The sequence below is a fragment of the Lathyrus oleraceus genome, chromosome 2 (assembly GCF_024323335.1).
Source record: "Lathyrus oleraceus cultivar Zhongwan6 chromosome 2, CAAS_Psat_ZW6_1.0, whole genome shotgun sequence".
NCBI classification, from domain to species: Eukaryota; Viridiplantae; Streptophyta; class Magnoliopsida; order Fabales; family Fabaceae; genus Lathyrus; species Lathyrus oleraceus.
The window spans coordinates 324,939,865-324,959,353 of NC_066580.1; the positions used below are offsets into that span (position 1 = coordinate 324,939,865).

Sequence of the window (19,489 nt, forward strand, 5' to 3'; positions counted from 1 at the left end):
TAAGTCACTCGGACCTATCTTCATTGGAAGGTCCACCTCTCCAATCACAGACTTGCGCGAACCGTCAAAAGCCTTGACGATCACGCCACTATATCTCATATGCACTCCTTGATATGACAACTTAGAAAGAGTCGACTTTGGCAATACATTCAATGAGGAACCAGTGTCGACCAACATATTCGACAAAGCATCCTCCTTACAGTTCATTGAAATATGCAGAGCCAAATTGTGATTTCTACCCTCCTCAGGGATTTCTTCATCACAAAAGCTAAGGTTGTTGCAGGAAGTGATGTTATCCACAATATGATCGAATTGATCCACCGTAACATCATTTTCCACATAGACATTACTAAGATCTTCGAGGGGGTTTCTGAATTCATCAACAGAGACATTACTAAGATCTTCAAGGGGGTTTGGAGCAATTGCTCCACCATATTGAATTCACTTTTCTTGATCAGTCTGAGCACCTCATTATCATCATTAGGCTTCAAACTGCTGGATTCACCTGACTGACACTTTAGAGCATTAACAGATTCTACTATAGGCACGTCCACCTTCTTACTAAAAGACAAATCTTCTATATTCTTTGGGAACACCAGCCCAAACACACGACCACTGCGGGTCACCTTAGTAACATCATTTATGCTTACAACAGAACTAGTTGTAGGCAAAGGAACCTCTTGACCATTCTCCAACATGGTTTCATTATACTGATACGGAACAACTTTATCGGATGCATACGGGACTGGGCCTGCTAACCGTATAACCAACGGTGATACCGATATGTTGCTGACGTTGTTACTGTTGTTGTTATCATACTGAATAACCACTCTTTCAAGAGTTTTGAAAACTGGGACTATGACATCGACATCGCCATCTATGTGACGGGATTGAACAATCTGGATCAAGCCTTCATCCATCAACCACTGGATGTCTCTCTTCACGACTATGCAACCTCTAGGGTTGACACTGCAGATAGCACAACCATTATGGTCATGCTCACAATCACTCACCAAGAAAATATCCTTGTGCATCATCACCAAGGACCTTCTTATGAAACGTACATCGAATACCTTGAACTCCCCTGGACAACCGTCCACCATATGAACAGATGAATTCCCATGGGCAGGCAATGGATTAGCTTTGACATTCGGCGCTTGGTCCTCAAAGGACACCATTCCATTCTTTACCAGTTTTTGAACTTCATACTTGAGAGGGTAGTAGTTCTCTATATCATGGCCAGGGGATCCTTGATGAAAAGCACAGTGGAGTTCTAGTTTGTACCACTAAGGAAGTGGTTCGGGAATTTGTGGAGGATTTCTTGGTTGTAACAGGTTCTTGAGAACCAGAGAGGGATATAATTCTGCATATGTCATCGAAATTGGGTCAAAAGAGTCCTTCTTCCTCTCAAGATTTTGTTGTTGATGATTGTTGGTATTGTTGTTGTTGTAGGTGTTTGTTCGTTAATGTGGTTGTTGTTGTTGATGATTGTTGGTATTGTTGTTGTTGTAGGTGTTTGTTCGTTAATGTGGTTGTTGTTGTTGATGTTGTTGTTGTTGAATTAGTGTTGACTGATTTGCTGAAAATACCGGAATGACTGATGATACTTGATGATGATGTTGGCGGGATGGTTGATTTCTTATGACATGAGGCCTCTTTTGCCTCCCAACGGAAACTGCATTAGCTTCACTCTCCTTCTTCTCGCTGAAACCGTTGCCATATCTCTTTCTATATGACGCCTCCTCTCTAGACAACCGTCCTTCTCGAACACCTTCTTCGAGCCACATCCCCATGTTTACCATTTCGGTAAAGTCACTGGGGTACTGGAAATCATCCGCTCATAGTAAAATGAGCTCAGGGTCTTAAGAAAAATCTTAGTCATCTCCTTTTCTTCTTAAGGAGGGATAATCTGAGCAGCAAGTTGTCTCCATTGTTGAGCATACTCCTTGAATGTCTCCTTATCTTTCTTAGACAACGACCTTAACTAATCTCTATTTGGAGCCATATCAACATTATACTTATACTGCTTCACAAAACCCTCGCCCAAATCATTGAACATGCGGATACTAGCACTATCTAAGCCCATTTACTGATGCGGTGTTTCGCAAGTATACGAACGCGTCAGAGTAATATAAAAGATTGTCGAATCCACATAGACCAAGTGTCAATCTATCGTTATCTGTCGTTATGGTGTTTATCAAAGGCAATCAAAATAGGTGTTTTTTTTAGTGTGCAATGAAAAGTAAAGTGTTGAATAAAGATTAATTAATAAAGACAAGGTTGAATGTAATTCACGTAATCAATTAATAACCCAAGTACTTGCTAATAGAATTACTTATGGGCAGTGTTTCCTACTTTGAAAAGAACTAATTTAACAGGAACTGCCGCTTTCGCGTATTCAGAACCGAGTTGTACTCCCTAATCAAACCCTCTTATTGTCACTTATAAAAAGGCGCGCATTACGTTTTTTGTGGAAATATAGTATCTTGACTAAGTTGAAAAGTATTATAACCTGGATTTCTTAACCAAAAGAGGTTCTCACGAACCAGACTCTAAACTTATAAACGCGTCCAAAAATAGTTTTAAAATCTCTTTTCTTCTTAAGTTAAAAACTCCTAATGAACTAAACAAAGCGCTTTCGCTGGTTTTGAAATAGTTAAAAACAATTAAGTTTAAAAAGACGTTGGACGGATTTCGATCTTACCGAACGGAAATTAAGTGCGGGAAAACTTAAGTTGAAAGTTAAAATAGCCCTTAAGTGCTTCTACGAACAATTGCACGGATTATCGGTTCAATTACGATTCTTACATTCTAACCTTATAGATTTAGTTAGACATGGTAAAGTAAAAGTGCATTAATTTAAATAAAAGTAGTGCGAGTGCGGAATTTAAATAAAAATAGTGCGAGTGCGGAAAGTAAATAAAAGTAAAGCGAGTGCGAGAAAATAAATAAAAGTAAAGCGAGTGCGAGGAAATAAATAATTTAAAGCGAGTGCGAGAAAATAAATAAAAGTAAAGCGAGTGCGAGGAAATATATAATTTAAAGCGAGTGCGAGAAAATAAATAATTTAAAGCGAGTGCGAGAAAATAAATAAGATAAAGCGAGTGCGAGGAAATAAATAAGATAAAGACAAGTAATAAAAACCTGCTCCAATCGGAGTGTTGAGTAAATTGCAAAGCGGAAATGAAAATGGCGGCAGGATTAACTTCCTTCCAAAGTGCTCCAAACTCGATTACATACTCTATCACAGACTTGATTACACAATTGTGGTAACACTCCAATGCGAAGCGATTACCACTTTATAATACTGAATATATGCCTAAGTGAAACAAAGTTACTCTGAGTTTGCCTCTGCTCTAAGTTTGGATGATTGTAAAAGTGATTTCTAGTTTCTATTTATAAGCAAGTAAAAAGATGGAAATGACAAGGATGCCCTTCAACTTGAAAATGGGAGGGAAAACTTTTCCTCTTGTGGCGTCTGCCACAAGGCCATGGCGCCCGCCACAAGGCCAATCTGAGGCGCCTTAGTGAAAGTAGTGGGGAACGTGGCAGTTGAGGGAAGTTGAGCTTGGACACATAATGGCAGGGTCTATGACGCCAGCCATGGGGTAGGCAACAAGTACAAAATGCTGAATTTTAGGGTTTTTAGCTCTTTTTCACTCCTTTTCTCGATCGGGGCTCTGATTAAAGTAAAAACCTGAAAACATAGCAATAACACAACAAAATAACAATAAAACAACTAGAATGCATGTGAAATCGGAGTCGAAAATACGGTAAATTTCAGTGTTATCAAACTCTCCCACACTTAAACCTTTGCTTGTCCTCAAACAAAATATTAAAAAGCTCATAAAAGAAAAACTGGTGTAAACGAGTGCTTTAGATAAAAAATCTAAGTTCAAGTCGGGATGCAGTGATAGGTACTAACTGAGTGAACTAAGGGTATCATGATGACACTAATCCGCAAATACGGACATAAACTTCATTCCTATATTAACCAACCCATATTATCCCACAATACATAGGCCTGCCTCTTGATCTCTTTTTTGTGTCCTTTTCATTCAGGCGCAATCACATTAAGCCCGTTATCCGTACATGCTTCATAGTAGAGTGGCCTGTTAGTGATTATGATCTGAGCATGGGGTTTCTGGAACATAAATATGTGTAAACCCTTTTATTGGACCCAATTGTAGTTGTGGGGGATCGGATCGTAATCCGTCCTACCGAGTTCAGTGCCAGATACCTCTGAACCAACTAACAGTGGGTAAGTTTTCTTTTTCTTTTTCTTTTTCTTTTTGTAGCAAATTTTTACAATTCTTTGGTTTAAATGACTTTGTGAGGGTCACCTATACCGGAGTTGCCTTTTTGCTTTCTTTTATTATTTTTTTTGTTTTGATGGATCATTCACTTATTTGCATCGGTCCCCTACGTAGAGGATGTGTAGGCCGGAGCTGACTGCTGAGATAAACTACTGAGGACTTATACGGAAATGATGATTAAGGCCATGGTATATGGGGTTTCGGGAATGATTCCTATATTTACGAAGATTCTGGTGCTAATACATATACTGATGTTTCGCAAAGTTCTCCCAAGTCACCGCATCCTTACTCAAAACATGTCTTTAAAACCTGAAAACTTTCGGAATAACACTATTTTCTTTTGCAAAAATTTGTTTTCGGTGGGGCTAAAGGTATGGGGAGGTAGGATTGTACTAAAGATATACTATATTTGGTGACTCGTCAGACTCATGCATTATACTAAAAAGCAAAATAAACAACTAAAAGGAAATAAAAAGAAATAAACTATCTAAAAAACAGCAAAAGAAAAGCGATAAAGAAAAGACGAGAAAAACAATAAAGAAAAGACGATAGAGTCTCCTCCCACACTTAAATCGAACATTGTCTCCAATGTTTCGAAATAAGATAAGGGAAGAGTTACCTGACAACCTATTGATGACCACAAGTGCCCTCGCCATCCTGAGGTGGACGACGGGATCGGGTACAACGACGGTCTCTCTGATCCATCCTCGCCTGCAGGGCATCCTGAGTGGTCCTCACCTCTCGAAGGTTACCCATAATGGAACATTGAATGGCTTCAACGAGTGCCATGTGTCTCTGGTGGTAGTGTTGCTGACGGGCTTGTGTATCTGTGATCATTTGCAGGGACTATAAAACAGTGTCGTAGGACCTGTCTGTCCTCCGCTGTGACTCTTGCATGAAGCTCATGTTATTCGCCAGCTGTTGTTGGATGATAGAGAGTAGGTCGTCACGCCTCTACTCTCTAGCCATGTGGTCACGCCACATCTCCTCCGTAATATAAAAGCCAGGAGTGCTACCTGCAGAAGAAGAAGATGGTGCGGTATGTGGTGGTGAAGGATGATGGGGGGACATATGGGGTACGGGAGATCTCTCTCTCTGATCATATTCATCATCAGTGTCATGTCCCGCTTCATCAGGAATGTTAGGAGGAAGAGGACCTAAAACAGGTGAAGCATCTAAAGCGGAGGTCCAATTCCTTTCATCCCGTACATCTGTACGTCTAGTGCATGGTAAAACAACAGATGGGATGGCTACACCATGAACCATAAGCATATAGCCTCCTTCTCTCCTCAAACGACACAATTTCATGTCTCTCAGAAATTTTAGGTTAATTGTGAGAGGAGGTAAGGGGTCTAGGGTAGCCATCTCATTGTTCAGGTTAAGCGCCCGAGCAATAGATGTAATCAATCCACCAAAAGAAATCGGTCCCGCTTTATTCAAAGTTAAAGTCATATGAGCAAGCATGAACGGGACCGAATTAATTCGTCTATTTGTGAGGCTTCCTTGTAAAAATAGAAGCTCTCTAGCATTAACCTTATTTGGATTCTCCCGGCCAAAAATAGTGCATGCCAACAGATATCTAAAAACTCTGATGGTCGGGTTATGGATAGTTGAGGCAAGAACTCCTTCAAAAGAGTTTATGGAAGTGTTTGATAAACGCTCCCAAAAGGAAAATACCTCAACTAACCACTCTGAATCCAAAGGGGCCTCACAAATAGCACCTTCCCCATGAGGGATTCCTAACAAGCTGGCTAGTTCGTTGGTACTGAATTCATATTCAACAGCAAACATTCTAAATCTGACAGTACCAACTGTGCTAGCAGTGTTAGGGTTGACAATATAAATTAAGGAACTCAATAATTCAATTGTCAATCGCTCATAGTTGGGTTCTTTGTTGGAAAAGAAATTATGCAAACCTAAGTTATCTAATAAATGAAATATGCTATGATAGATACCTAAAGTGTAGAGACAGTTTTCGTCAACATACCTTGTCGGGAGGATCTCCCGATTTTGCAACCGTTCGATGATTTTTCTTTGTCTATCCCCCGGTTTCCCTCCTCGAAGAATGAATCCATTAAACTCCATTTGGAATCTCTTGAAAAGTGACGAAGAAGATGAAGTGGAATGTGAAAAGGTTGGATTTTTACGAAATCCGACGGATGAAAATGAAAATCGAAATTGGAAAAATGATTTGTACGGTGTGGTGATTAGAAAGGTATGAGCTTTTTGTGGGTTCAATGATGTTTTTCCAAGGTGTAAAAATGGGTTTGGAAGGTTGTAAGGTGTGAAAATGGTGAAGGAAAGGGTTCTGCCCCGACCTTTTACAGACGTTGTGGCGGGCGCCACAGGGTCTATGGCGGGCGCCACAAGGCAAAATCTGGCTGGGCCGGATTTTGGTCCTTTGGCTTGGGCTTCTCTTGTCTTTTGGCTTTGAGGGGTCCGGATAACATTTGTCTTGTGATTTCCTAATATCATTGGCTTGCATAATTTTTTATAGAAGTAAAAATAAAATAAATCAAAAATTAAATATTAGACTAATAAATAAATAAATAACTAAAATCAAATAAAAAATGCAAATAAAACAAACATAAGACATATATAGATAAAAGTAGAAGTATTAATGTATAGACATATAATATTCCAAATGTGATAATATAAGATGAGTTATGTAAATACGAGAAAAAAGTAAAATAAAAGAAAGATAAAATAAGATGGAATGGTGAGATCATATAGTAGGGATGTCGTCTTCCTGAGAGGATCCACGGAGCATGGCTACCTCCTGCCTGAGCTCTGCGATCTCTCTACGACACTCAGCAATCTGAGTGCGGATGTCGGGGGTCTGCAATGAAAGATTATTAGAGAAAACAGTGATCCTTGGAGATGGTGGTGTAGGTGTGTATTCAGCAATGGGTGGTGATCTCGGCTCCTCGACGGTCTCTCCCTGGCCCTCTAGAGCATAACTTCAATTCGTTGGATCATGCACACTAGTCATCATAGGATCTGGCAGTGTGAAATAATGGATAGCCTCGCTGTCGACCAGCAATCGGAACTGACATGGGTGGAAAGAGGCTCTCCTCATCAACCCTCTGGTCAAGCAGAAGTCGATGTCCATGGTAGTGTACCCACGATAGATCCGGAGATGTGACAGTTTGCGAGACAGACCTAAAGCGACAGCAATCTGCGTGATGATTTCGCCCACATGGATGACTCCTTCGGTAGATCTGGAGATACCGCTGAGACTTCATAACAAAAAGTTCCCACATGCTATTGGGCGAGACTGGGATGCACAAAATAGTAGGAAGATCTCTTATTCACTCAGTAATGTCTCTGCATCCGGCCTTCCCAGGAAGGAATGTGCCAATATCATCTGAAAGTATCTGAAGGCGGGGTTATGTATAACATGAGATAGCTGCGTAGATGGATCTTGGCTTCCGCCACCTGATATATCACTCCAAAACTTCTCCACCTCCTTACCCAGAAAATATCCCATAGGTGTCTCTGGGATAGCATCAGGAGTGGTCTGGAAACCCAATAGGTCGCCGAACTCTTTCTGGCTGAAAGAGTACTCAACTCCAAAGAGCCTGAAAGCAGCATACCCATCTGGTCCAGAGTATGGGTCATAGTCGAATGAACTCAGGAACTCCAATGTTAGGTTCCTGTAGGTGTTACTCAAGTCATCAGCAAACTCGTCCCTGTGAAGCTGGTGGCTAAGGAATCGGATACTCGGCTCGATACCCAATGCCTCCATACAGTGTTGATCAGGATAACGTGTGGGTGCCATAGGGCGCTGATACAGAGTGATGTAGCGCTCTCTCTGAGCATTATCTCTATAGGCCACGTGCATATCATCGAAATCCTGCATCCTGTAAAAGTTAAGAAAGTGATCCTGAAAATGCAAACCATTCAAATTTTTAGTCTCGATGCAAAATATGATAAAATAAAATTAAATTAAATAAATGCGAAAAAGTTAAATGAAAGAAAAACCATGGGTTGCCTCCCACGCAACGCTTGTTTAACGTCATTAGCTTGACGATTAGAATTTATACACCTGTAGTAGTAGGGATTGGTGGATCAATCAGAGTGTGGCTTGAGTAGTATGCTGGAATGTCTCCTCCTTCATAGAGCTTCAGTCTTTTTCCATTCACAATGAATGGGCTACAGGTTTCGTTCTTGTTTTCCACGGCTCCGGATCTCAGAATCTTGGATACTTCGAAAGGACCAGTCCATCTTGAACGTAGCTTTCCAGGGAAGAGTCATAACCTAGAGTTGAAAAGGAGAACATGATCGCCTATATTGAAGTTTTTCTTTACTATTCTTTTGTCGTGATAGGCTTTTGTTCTTTTTTTGTATATTTTTGCATTCTCGTAGGCAGATTCCCTAAGTTCTTCTAGTTTATGAATGTCTAGGGTACGCTTTTCTCCAGCGGCTAGGTAGTCTAAATTCAAAGTTTTAATGGCCCAATAGGCCTTATGCTCTAATTCGAACGGTAAGTGACATGATTTTCCATAAACTAGTTGGTAAGGAGTAGTTCCTATAGGGGTTTTAAAAGCAGTTCTATAGGCCCATAATGCTTCTTGAAGCTTCTGAGACCATTCTCTCCTAGAAATAGAAACAGTTTTCTCTAGGATTTGTTTTATCACCCTATTAGATACTTCTACTTAGCCACTAGTCTGTGGATGGTATGGTGTTGCTACTCTATGCCTAACTCCATATTTTCTTAAGAGTTTGTCAAATATTCTCGATATAAAGTGTGATCCTCCATCGCTTATGACTAAACGTGGTGTTCCAAATCTAGGGAATATATAGTTTTTAAATAGTTTGATTACTACCCTAGTGTCGTTTGTGGGCGCAGCTATAGCTTCAATCCACTTAGACACATAGTCTACAACTACTAAGATATACCTGTTTCCTAAGGATGGTGGGAAAGGTCCCATGAAATCTATACCTCATACGTCAAAGAGTTCTACTTACTGAATGTTTCTTAGAGGCATTTCATCACGCCTTGAAATGTTTCCAGTGCGTTGGCATCTATCACACTTGACAATGCAAGCATAGACATCACACCACATGGTAGGCCAGAATAGGCCAGCTTGAAGAATCTTGGCGTATGTCTTAGAGGTGCTCGCATGTCCACCATACGGTGCAGAATGACAATGCTCGATAATACTATTTACCTCTTCTTCTGGAACACAATGGCGAAAAATGCCACATTTACCCCTTTTGAAAAGGATCGGTTCGTCCCAATAGAAGTTTCTCACATCGTGGAAGAATTTCTTCTTGCGGTGGTAGTCAAGATTAGGGGGTAGTATATCAGCAGCTAGGTAATTAACGAAGTCTGCATACCAGGGTACGTTACTTATTGCTAAGGAATTTTGGGAGTTCTCATAAGGATCTAGGTTATTATCATCAATGGTTTCTACTCTAGCTATCCGTCTATCATAGGCGAAATCATCATTTATGGGTACTAGTTCTGGTTTTAGATGTTCGAGCCTAGAAAGGTGATCGGCTATTACATTTTCAGTGCCTTTTTTATCTCTTATATCTAAATCAAACTCTTGTAGTAATAGAATTCATCGGAGTAACCTGGGCTTGGCATCTTTTTTACTTGATAGGTAACGAATGGCAGCATGATCGGTGTAAACTATAATTTTTGCTCCTACTAGATAAGATCTAAATTTGTCTATAGCGAAAACTACAATGAGTAATTCTTTTTCAGTTGTTGCATAGTTAAGTTGGGCAGCATCTAGGGTTCTACTAGCATAATAAATGGCATGTAATTTTTTATCTTTCCTTTGTCCTAGAACGGCTCCAACTGCATAATCACTAGCATCGCACATTATCTCAAAAGGTTCCGACCAATCAGGCGGTTTCATAATAGGTGCTAAGATCAATGCTTGCTTTAAAAGATTAAATGTGTCATTACATTTTTCATCGAAAATGAATTTAGCATCTTTCATTAAAAGTCCAGTTAAAGGTTTGGTTATTTTGGAGAAGTCCTTAATGAAACGCCGGCAGAATCCAGCGTGTCCAAGAAAGCTTCGGACTTCTCTGATGGTTTTTGGTGGTTTTAGGTTTTCTATAACTTCTATCTTAGCTTTATCTACCTCTATACCTTTTTCGGAAACTATATGTCCTAAAACTATTCCTTCGGTCACCATGAAATGACACTTTTCCCAGTTTAGCATGAGGTTCACCTCCATGCATCTCTCTAGGATTTTCTCAAGGTTAGCAAGACAATTATGGAAATTAAATCCGCAAACCGAGAAATCATCCATAAACACTTCCATGATACCATCTAGGTAATCTGCAAAGATTGACATCATGCAGCGTTGGAAAGTAGCTGGGGCATTACAGCGGCCGAATGGCATTCGTCTGTAGGCAAAAGTTCCATAAGGGCATGTAAAGGTAGTTTTTTCTTGATCTTCGGGGTGGATAGGTATTTGGAAGAATCCAGAGTATCCATCTAGATAACAGTAGTAAGAGTGTCTGACTAGACGCTCCAACATTTGGTCTATAAATGGTAAAGGGAAATGATCCTTCCTAGTTGCTTTATTTAATTTTCTATAATCTATACACATCCGCCATCCTCCTTCTAAACGTTTTGCTACATGTTCGCCTTTATTGTTTTGCACGACTGTGATGCCTCCCTTTTTAGGTACTACATGCACAGGGCTCACCCACTTACTATCAGAGATCTGGAAGATGATACCTGCCTCAAGTAACTTAAGAACTTCCTTTTTAACAACATCACTCATTATAGGGTTTATTCTTCTTTGATGTTCCTTGGAGGGTTTTGAATCTTCTTCGAGCGAAATCCGATGCATGCATACGGATGGGCTTATACCTTTCAGGTCAGAGATATTATATCCTAAGGCTGAGGGATATCTTCGTAAAACGTCTTAAAGTTGGTTCGTTTCCTCTTGGCTCAAGGTAGCACTAACTATAACTGGACGGTTCATCTTTTCATCGAGGAACTCATATCTCAGGTTCTTAGGCAGTTCCTTAAGTTCTAAGGTTGGTTTCTTAGGGCATGGCATAGGATCTGGGGTAAGGGATATACATTCGTAAAGGTTATCATCGATGTAGGGTTTCTTAAAGTCATCATCTTCCCTTATGAGAGTTGATGGTAACTTAATTATTTTTATAATTTCTTTTTGTTCTAATTCTCTAACACATTCATCAATGATATCTAAGGCATAACACGAGTCTCCCATCACAGGTGCCATAAGAAATTTCGAAAGTATAAATTCTATTTTCTCGTCACCTACCTCAAATGTCAACTTTCCTTTCTTGACATCTATTATGGCTCCTGCAGTCGATAAGAATGGTCTACCTAGAAGGATTGGTATATCATTGTCCTCTTTGATGTCCACGACAACAAAATCAGTAGGGATAAATAATTGACCTATCCTAACAGGGACATCTTCTAAAATTCCTATCGAATATTTAACAGATCTATCGGCTAACTGAAGTGACATCTTAGTGGGCTGTAATTCTCCTAAGTTTAACCTCTCACAAACTGCTAAAGGCATTAAGCTCACACTAGCTCCTAAATCTAGAAAATCTTTTTTGATGACATGATTACCCAAAAGACAAGGAATGGAGAAATTTCCAGGATCTTTATCTTTCTTCGCTAATTTATCCTCGGAAATAGCATTACATTCCAAAGGCTTCGGTTCGTCAAGTCTACGTTTGTTGGTAAGGATGTCTTTGAGAAACTTTGCATAAGAAGGTATTTGGGTGATGGCTTCTATGAAAGGGATTTCTACATGAAGTTTTTCTATAACTTTAATAAATTTTTGATACTGTTTATTGATCTGGATTTGTTTGAGTCTTTGCGGATATGGTATAGGTGGTTTATATGGCGGGGGTGGTACATAAGTTTTATCTTTAGGTTCTCCTCCTTTTTCTCGACCTTCCTGGTTTTCAGATTCCTCTGGTTCCTTTACTTCGTCCATGGGTTTGGTACATTCCTTAGAAGTTTCGGGTTCACTCAATCTGGGGTTTGGTGGCTCATCATAAGCGTTCCCACTTCGTATGGTAATGGCATTGGCTTGTCCTCTCGGATTTTGTTGAGGTTGTCCATGGAATTGTCCTCCAGGTGTAGTCTGAGGGGCTTGGCTTAAAGCTACCTGAGAGATCTGGGTTTCAAGCATCTTGGTATGAGTAACTATTTGGTCAACCTTGGTTCCTAACTGAGTAATCAATTCGTTAACATGAATGTTCTGGTTCATGAACTCCTTATTTTGTTGGGTTTGAGAGGTGATAAAATTTTACATAATTTTCTCAAGGCTCGGCTTTGGTGGTACAGGTTCATAGGTTGATTTGATCTAGGGGCTTGATAACTAGGTCTCGGAGGAGCATTATTTTGGATTGGGTTATTGTTTTTATAGGAGAAGTTCGGGTGATTCCTCCATCCAGGGTTATAGGTATTCGAGTATGGGTTCCCTTGGGTGTAGTTCACTTGCTCGGAGTGGGTTTCGTTTAATAGACTGCATTCTGCAGATTGGTGTCCTTTGGTCCCACATATCTCACAATCCGACGAAACTGCGGCTACAGTATTCGGGTTTATGCACATATGCTCGACTTTGAGGGCTAATGCGTCCATTTTAGCTTGCATCATGTCTATAGAGCTTAGTTCATGCACTCCTCCTTGGGCTTCCTTCTTCTCAACTGTCGCTCGTTCGACTCCCCATGATTGATGGTTTTGAGCCATATCTTCGATGAGGGCACTAGCTTCAGGATAAGGTTTGTTCATCAGAGCACCGCCTGCGGCAGCGTCGATGGTCATCTTCATGTTATAATGAAGTCCATTATAGAAGGTTTGAATGATTAACCAATTTTCTAAACCATGATGTGGGCATGCTCGTCACAACTCTTTATATCTCTCCCAAGCTTCGAACAGCGATTCTCCTTGGTTTTGGGTAAATCTAGTTATATGGTTTCGAAGAACGGCGGTCTTACTCGGGGGAAAATATCTAGCAAGAAATACTCTTCTAAGGTTATCCCAAGTCGTAATGGAATTGGGTGGAAGGGAATCTAACCATGATAGGGCTTTATCTCTGAGGGAAAAAGGAAATAATCTTAAACGTATTGCCTCAGGAGAAGCTCCATTGGTTTTAAAAGTGTCTGCTAATTGAAGAAATATTTTTAAATGTTGGTTTGGGTTCTCAGTAGCGAGCCCTGCGAATTGTCTCTGTTGCACTAGTTGCAACAGGGATGGTTTAAGTTCAAAATTATTAGCTGGGATGGTTGGTTTTACTATACTAGAACTAGGTTCTTCATTTGATGGTTGAACGAAATCCTTAAGAGGTCTTTGGTTTTGATCTTCGGCCATAGCTCTCTTAATCCTATGAAAGAATAAACATGCGCGAGCGTAACGATCAGGTTCCGCTAGAGGGTATACTAAGCTTAAACTTCTGGTGCTGCGAGTTCTTCGCATTGACCGACGGGAAATAGCCTAAGTCTAAACGATATAACAACAGGAAAATGAAATTTGACGAAATTGGTCCCTGGCAACGGCGCCAAAAACTTGATGCGGTGTTTCGCAAGTATACGAACGCGTCAGAGTAATATAAAAGATTCTCGAATCCACAAAGACCAAGTGTCAATCTATCGTTATCTGCCGTTTTGGTGTTTATCAAAGGCAATCAAAATAGGTGTTTTTTTTTAGTGTGCAATGAAAAGTAAAGTGTTGAATAAAGATTAATTAATAAAGACAGGGTCGAATGTAATTCACGTAATCAATTAATAATCCAAGTACTTGCTAATAGAATTACTTATGGGCAGTGTTTCCTACTTTGAAAAGAACTAATTTAACAGGAACTATCACTTTCGCGTATTCAGAACCGAGTTGTACTCCCTAATCAAACCCTCTTATTGTCACTTATAAAAAGGCGCGCATTGCGTTAGAGTAGTAAACCTATTTTTAAGAAATATAGTATCTTGACTAAGTTGAAAAGTATTATAACCTAGATTTCTTAACCAAAAGAGGTTCTCACGAACCAGACTCTAAACTTATAAACGCGTCCGAAAATAGTTTTAAAATCTCTTTTCTTCTTAAGTTAAAAACTCCAAATGAACTAAACAAAGCGCTTTCGCTGTTTTTGAAATAGTTAAAAACAATTAAGTTTAAAAAGACGTTGGACGGCTTTCGATCTTACCCAACGGAAATTAAGTGCGGGAAAACTTAAGTTGAAAGTTAAAATAGACCTTAAGTGCTTCTACGAACAATTGTACGGATTATCGGTTCAATTACGATTCTTACATTCTAACCTTATAGATTTAGTTAGACATGGTAAAGTAAAAGTGCATTAATTTAAATAAAAGTAGTGCGAGTGCGGAATTTAAATAAAAGTAGTGCGAGTGCGGAAAGTAAATAAAAGTAAATCAATTGTGAGAAAATAAATAAAAGTAAAGCGAGTGCGAGGAAATAAATAATTTAAAGCGAGTGGGAGAAAATATATAAAAGTAAAGCGAGTGCGAGGAAATAAATAATTTAAAGCGAGTGCGAGAAAATAAATAATTTAAAGCGAGTGCGAGAAAATAAATAAGATAAAGCAAGTGCGAGGAAATAAATAAGATAAAGACAAGTAATAAAAACCTGCTCCAATCGGAGGGTTGAGTAAATTGCAAAGCGGAAATGAAAATGGCGGCAGGATTACCTTCCTTCCAAAGTGCTCCAAACTCGATTACAGACTCTATCACAGACTTGATTACACAATTGTGGTAACACTCCAATGCGAAGCGATTACCACTTTATAATACTGAATATATGCCTAAGTGAAACAAAGTTGCTCTGAGTTTGCCTCTGCTTTAAGTTTGGATGATTGTAAAAGTGATTTCGAGTTTCTATTTATAAGCAAGTAAAAAGATGGAAATGACAAGGATGCCCTTCAACTTGAAAATGGGAGGGAAAACTTTTCCTCTTGTGGCGCCCGCCATAAGGCCATGGCGCCCGCCACAAGGCCAATCTGAGGCGCCTTAGTGGAAGTAGTGGGGAATGTGGCAGTTGAGGGAAGTTGAGATTGGACACGTCATAGCAGGGTCTATGGCGCCAGCCATGGGGTAGGCCGCAAGTACAAAATGTTGAATTTTAGGGTTTTTAGCTCTTTTTCACTCCTTTTCTCGATCGGGGCTCCGATTAAAGTAAAAACCTGAAAACAAAGGAAAACATAGCAATAACACATTAAAATAACAATAAAACAACTAGAATGCATGTGAAATCGGAGTCGAAAATACGGTAAATTTCAGTGTTATCATGTACCACCTCAGAGCGGCACCGGTCAAACTGTCTTGAAAATAATGGATGAAAAGATGATCATTATCTGTTTGAGTAGACATATTTCTGGCATACATCACCAAACGACTGAGTGGACAGGTATTCCCTTTGTATTTTTCAAAGTCAGGCACTTTGAATTTCACCGGAATCTTCACATTTGGAACCAAACACAGTTCCACAGCACTCTTCCCAAACAAGTCTTTACCCTCAAAGTTTTCAACTCCTTATGCAGCTCGAGGAATTGGTCCTTCATCTCATCCATCTTTTCATACACATCAGGGCCCTTAGACAACTCAGAATGATAGATGGTGTCTTCTACATGGGGCAGGGTATACACAACAGGCGGCGGCACAGACATGATCGGGCTAGATGTCGGCATAGAAGCAAAGGTAGGCGCAAAGTTCGGAGGTATTCCCCACGGGAATCCGGCGGGCATGTTGGGTGCAAAATGAGCAGCAGTTGCAGGAATGGTAGAGGTAGCCACCTCTGAAATGACAGTCCTTTGAGGAGGAGGAGTTGCAGGTTTTGGAGAAGACTGGCTCTGAGCAGCTAGGACTGACTCCATCATGGCAGTCAGATAGGCAATCTCATCCTTCAGGTCCCTGTTCTCTTGTTCAAGATGCTCCATAATCTTCAGATGATTGGCACGGGTATTTTATCGATGAATATACTTGGCTGAAGCACAGAAGAAACACAAATGAGACATCTGGCGAAATAGAAACCTGCTATGCAAATGATGCATGAAATTCAATGCTTCTTTATTTTTGTTATCAAGGAACTTACTATATTATTTGCAAACATATATATATATATATATATATATATATATATATATATATATATATATATATATATATATATATATATATATATATATATATATATGTATGTATGTATATATATATATATATATATATATATATATATACATATATATATATATATACACAAAATACAAGAGAAAAGGAGACTAGTCATCCTAAGGACCCCTAACAACAACATAAGAAGATCTGGCGGTAGGCGCGTACTTCCTTCAAATGTGTTGGATCTCAGTCTCAAAAGAAGCCTTCATCTGAGTCTTCTCGAGGACAAGCTGATCAATAATCTTATATATATATATATATATATATATATATATATATATATGTATGTATATATATATATATATATATATATATATATATATATATAATTGTAACAATTTGATATGACCATAAAATATCTCTTTTATTTATATAATTGGAAGGATTACACTGAGTATAATTTCAGAAACCAAAAACACAAAATACAAGAGAAAAGGAGACTAGGCATCCTAAGGACCCCTAACAACAACATAAGAAGATCTGGCGGTAGGCGCGTACTTCCTTCAAATGTGTTGGATCTCAGTCTCAAAAGAAGCCTTCATCTGAGTCTTCTCGAGGACAAGCTGATCAATAATCTTCTTCCAAGCGACGAAAGGCTGAGGCATACTAGAGGAAGATGAAACCTATGGCTCTCTTTGTCTCTTTGTCACTCGGTCTTCAAGTAGCTCAATGAGCGCATCTTTGTCCTTAGACTCAAGCTGCAACTCCTCATGCTTTCTGCTCAAAGCATGGAAACGCTCTTCCCATATATCCTTCTCTTGCTTCATCTTGGTGAGTGCGTCTTCCAACTCCTCTACATCTTGGTTAGGGAGAGTTAATGGCTCAACCACAACCATATACATAGGTCTCTCACAAGGATAAGGCATCTTCAACTCCAAAGCTCTCTTCTTCACCCAAAGAGTGTAAGCTTCCAAAGGGACCAATCTCGGACCTTCCTTTCTTATGCACATTATGCAAAGCATGCACAATCGTCTGCTTCAAATGTTGGGGATCTTTACCCTCTTGATAGAAAAGACCTTCTAACAAAGTGCTATTAGGTTTGTCTCTCAAGGGGAACCCAAGTTGACGACGAGCCAAAGCAGGGTTGTAGTTAATTCCTCCTTGTGTACCAATGAGAGGCACATTAGATAATTCACCACAACAATCAATAATCTCCAAGCTACTTAATGAAGAATCATACCAAACTATATCATCACTAGTGAGAGACATAAGTCTCTGAGACCACCGTAGACATTGTTTGTTCTCCACAAAAGTAGGTGTCTGAGGCAAGTGAGAAATAAACCACTTGTACAAAAGAGGATGCAATAGACAATTGTTCCACCACCCTTAGAATTCCTTAGATGCAAAGAGAAGTACATATCGCCAAACAAAGTAGGCACAGGATTCCCAATCAAGAAAATCCTAATGGTGTTAACATCAACAAAACCGTCAATGTCAGGGAACAAAGCTAATCCATAGATAAGAAACACAAAGATAGCTTCAAAAGCATCCATACTACCAACTTGAGCAAACGCAATAACTTTCTTGATGAGAAATTCAGAAGTCAACCCAAACAATCATCCTTTCTTCACTCAATGAGCCTCTATCTCAGACTTCTTCAAGTGAAGAGCTTCAGCAATAAGATGAGATATGGGAATCGCTTCCAATCCACTAAAGGGAACTTTGCTAGAAACAGGTATTCCCAAGAGATGGGCATACTCTTCCAACGTAGGCACAAGCTGATAATCTGGAAAAGTGAAGCAACGGCAGAGAGGGTCATACAACTGAACCAAGACACTCAGAAGTCCTTCAACTACATCAGCAGATAAGATAGACAGAAGCTTCTCATGGCGTTGTTTGAAGTCCAAGGGATCTAATACAAAAGATGCTAGCTTCCTTAACTCTTTAAAGTCGGGACGTCTGAAACTGTATTTCTTAGTGTTCCTTCTTCCACAATCCATGGTCTGAAAATATTTGCAAATAATACCTCAGTTCCTTGAAATTTTTGTGTGATGAATGTTATGATGCGCATGAATGCATGAATGCAACAATCACAAATAAGGGATCACACACAAGGAAAACAAACAAAGGTCAAGGGATGAACCAAGTCATTCTCAAGATCAATCATCCATTTTGGTGGATTATGGTTTTCACCTTATCAACACCCAAGTTCCATTGGTATTGACAAGACTTGATTGGATCAACCAAGAATCAAGGGTTTGTTGTGAGTCACGAGCATGTAGTCTGGGAAAGAACCATCCCAAAGGAGTGAACTAAGGATAAAAACATGTAAATCGTGTTTTAAAAAGTTCCCAAAGTCTTAATTCCATCTATCGGATATTACAGGTTAGGATGACTGACTCATCAACCCATAATATTCTCAAGAGAAACTCGTCTGAGTGTAGTATCGCGTAACAACTGTTATCAAGTCTACACTTGAACAGTCTCCACACTATGTCCTAAATAGGCCAAGAGGGGTTAAATGTTCTATGGTCCTCAGTTTCTCGGACCCCAAATCAGAGATAGTAATGCCTAACCACAAATACTTGTGTGAAATTCCCAACTCCAAAAGGGGCTCCACTAAGTGGATGAGTCTCAAGCCAACTTGTTAAGGACTACTCCACACAAGTAGAACATGACTATACTATCCTCCTATCTTAATTGCACTCAAGTTTGGGTTAGAACTTATCTCACCACTCAGAGATCACCAAGCACAACAAGCAGATTATATCATACAAACAAATATACATACATCAAATATATACAATTATATACACACAAAAAGTAGGTTAAACCCACTGGAGACTACTCCCCAGAAGAGTCTCCACTTAATTTCTGTAGCGGTAAATTCATGATCATCAAGCTATGGATAAGCTAGACGTCAATAAAATATGAGTCGCCACCGTGCTTTTATTATTTCCAAGGGAAAAGGGAAAAGTACGAACATAATCCAAAAGGTAATAAGTTTTCAAATCAAAACTAATAAAATGCCAGAGATTACAGGTAAGGGGGTTGGTTACACAGAGGGAAGGTGCTAGCACTCAAAGTGT

General features: G+C 39.5%; 1 non-coding gene across 1 annotated transcript; it reads left to right on the top strand.

Moving 5' to 3' along the window:
• The first annotated feature begins 13,162 nt into the window (after positions 1 to 13,162).
• Positions 13,163 to 13,269, top strand: LOC127124163 (small nucleolar RNA R71). The gene has a single exon (XR_007803790.1). It is a non-coding gene; the product is annotated as a small nucleolar RNA R71 (small nucleolar RNA).
• The last annotated feature ends 6,220 nt before the right edge of the window (positions 13,270 to 19,489 follow it).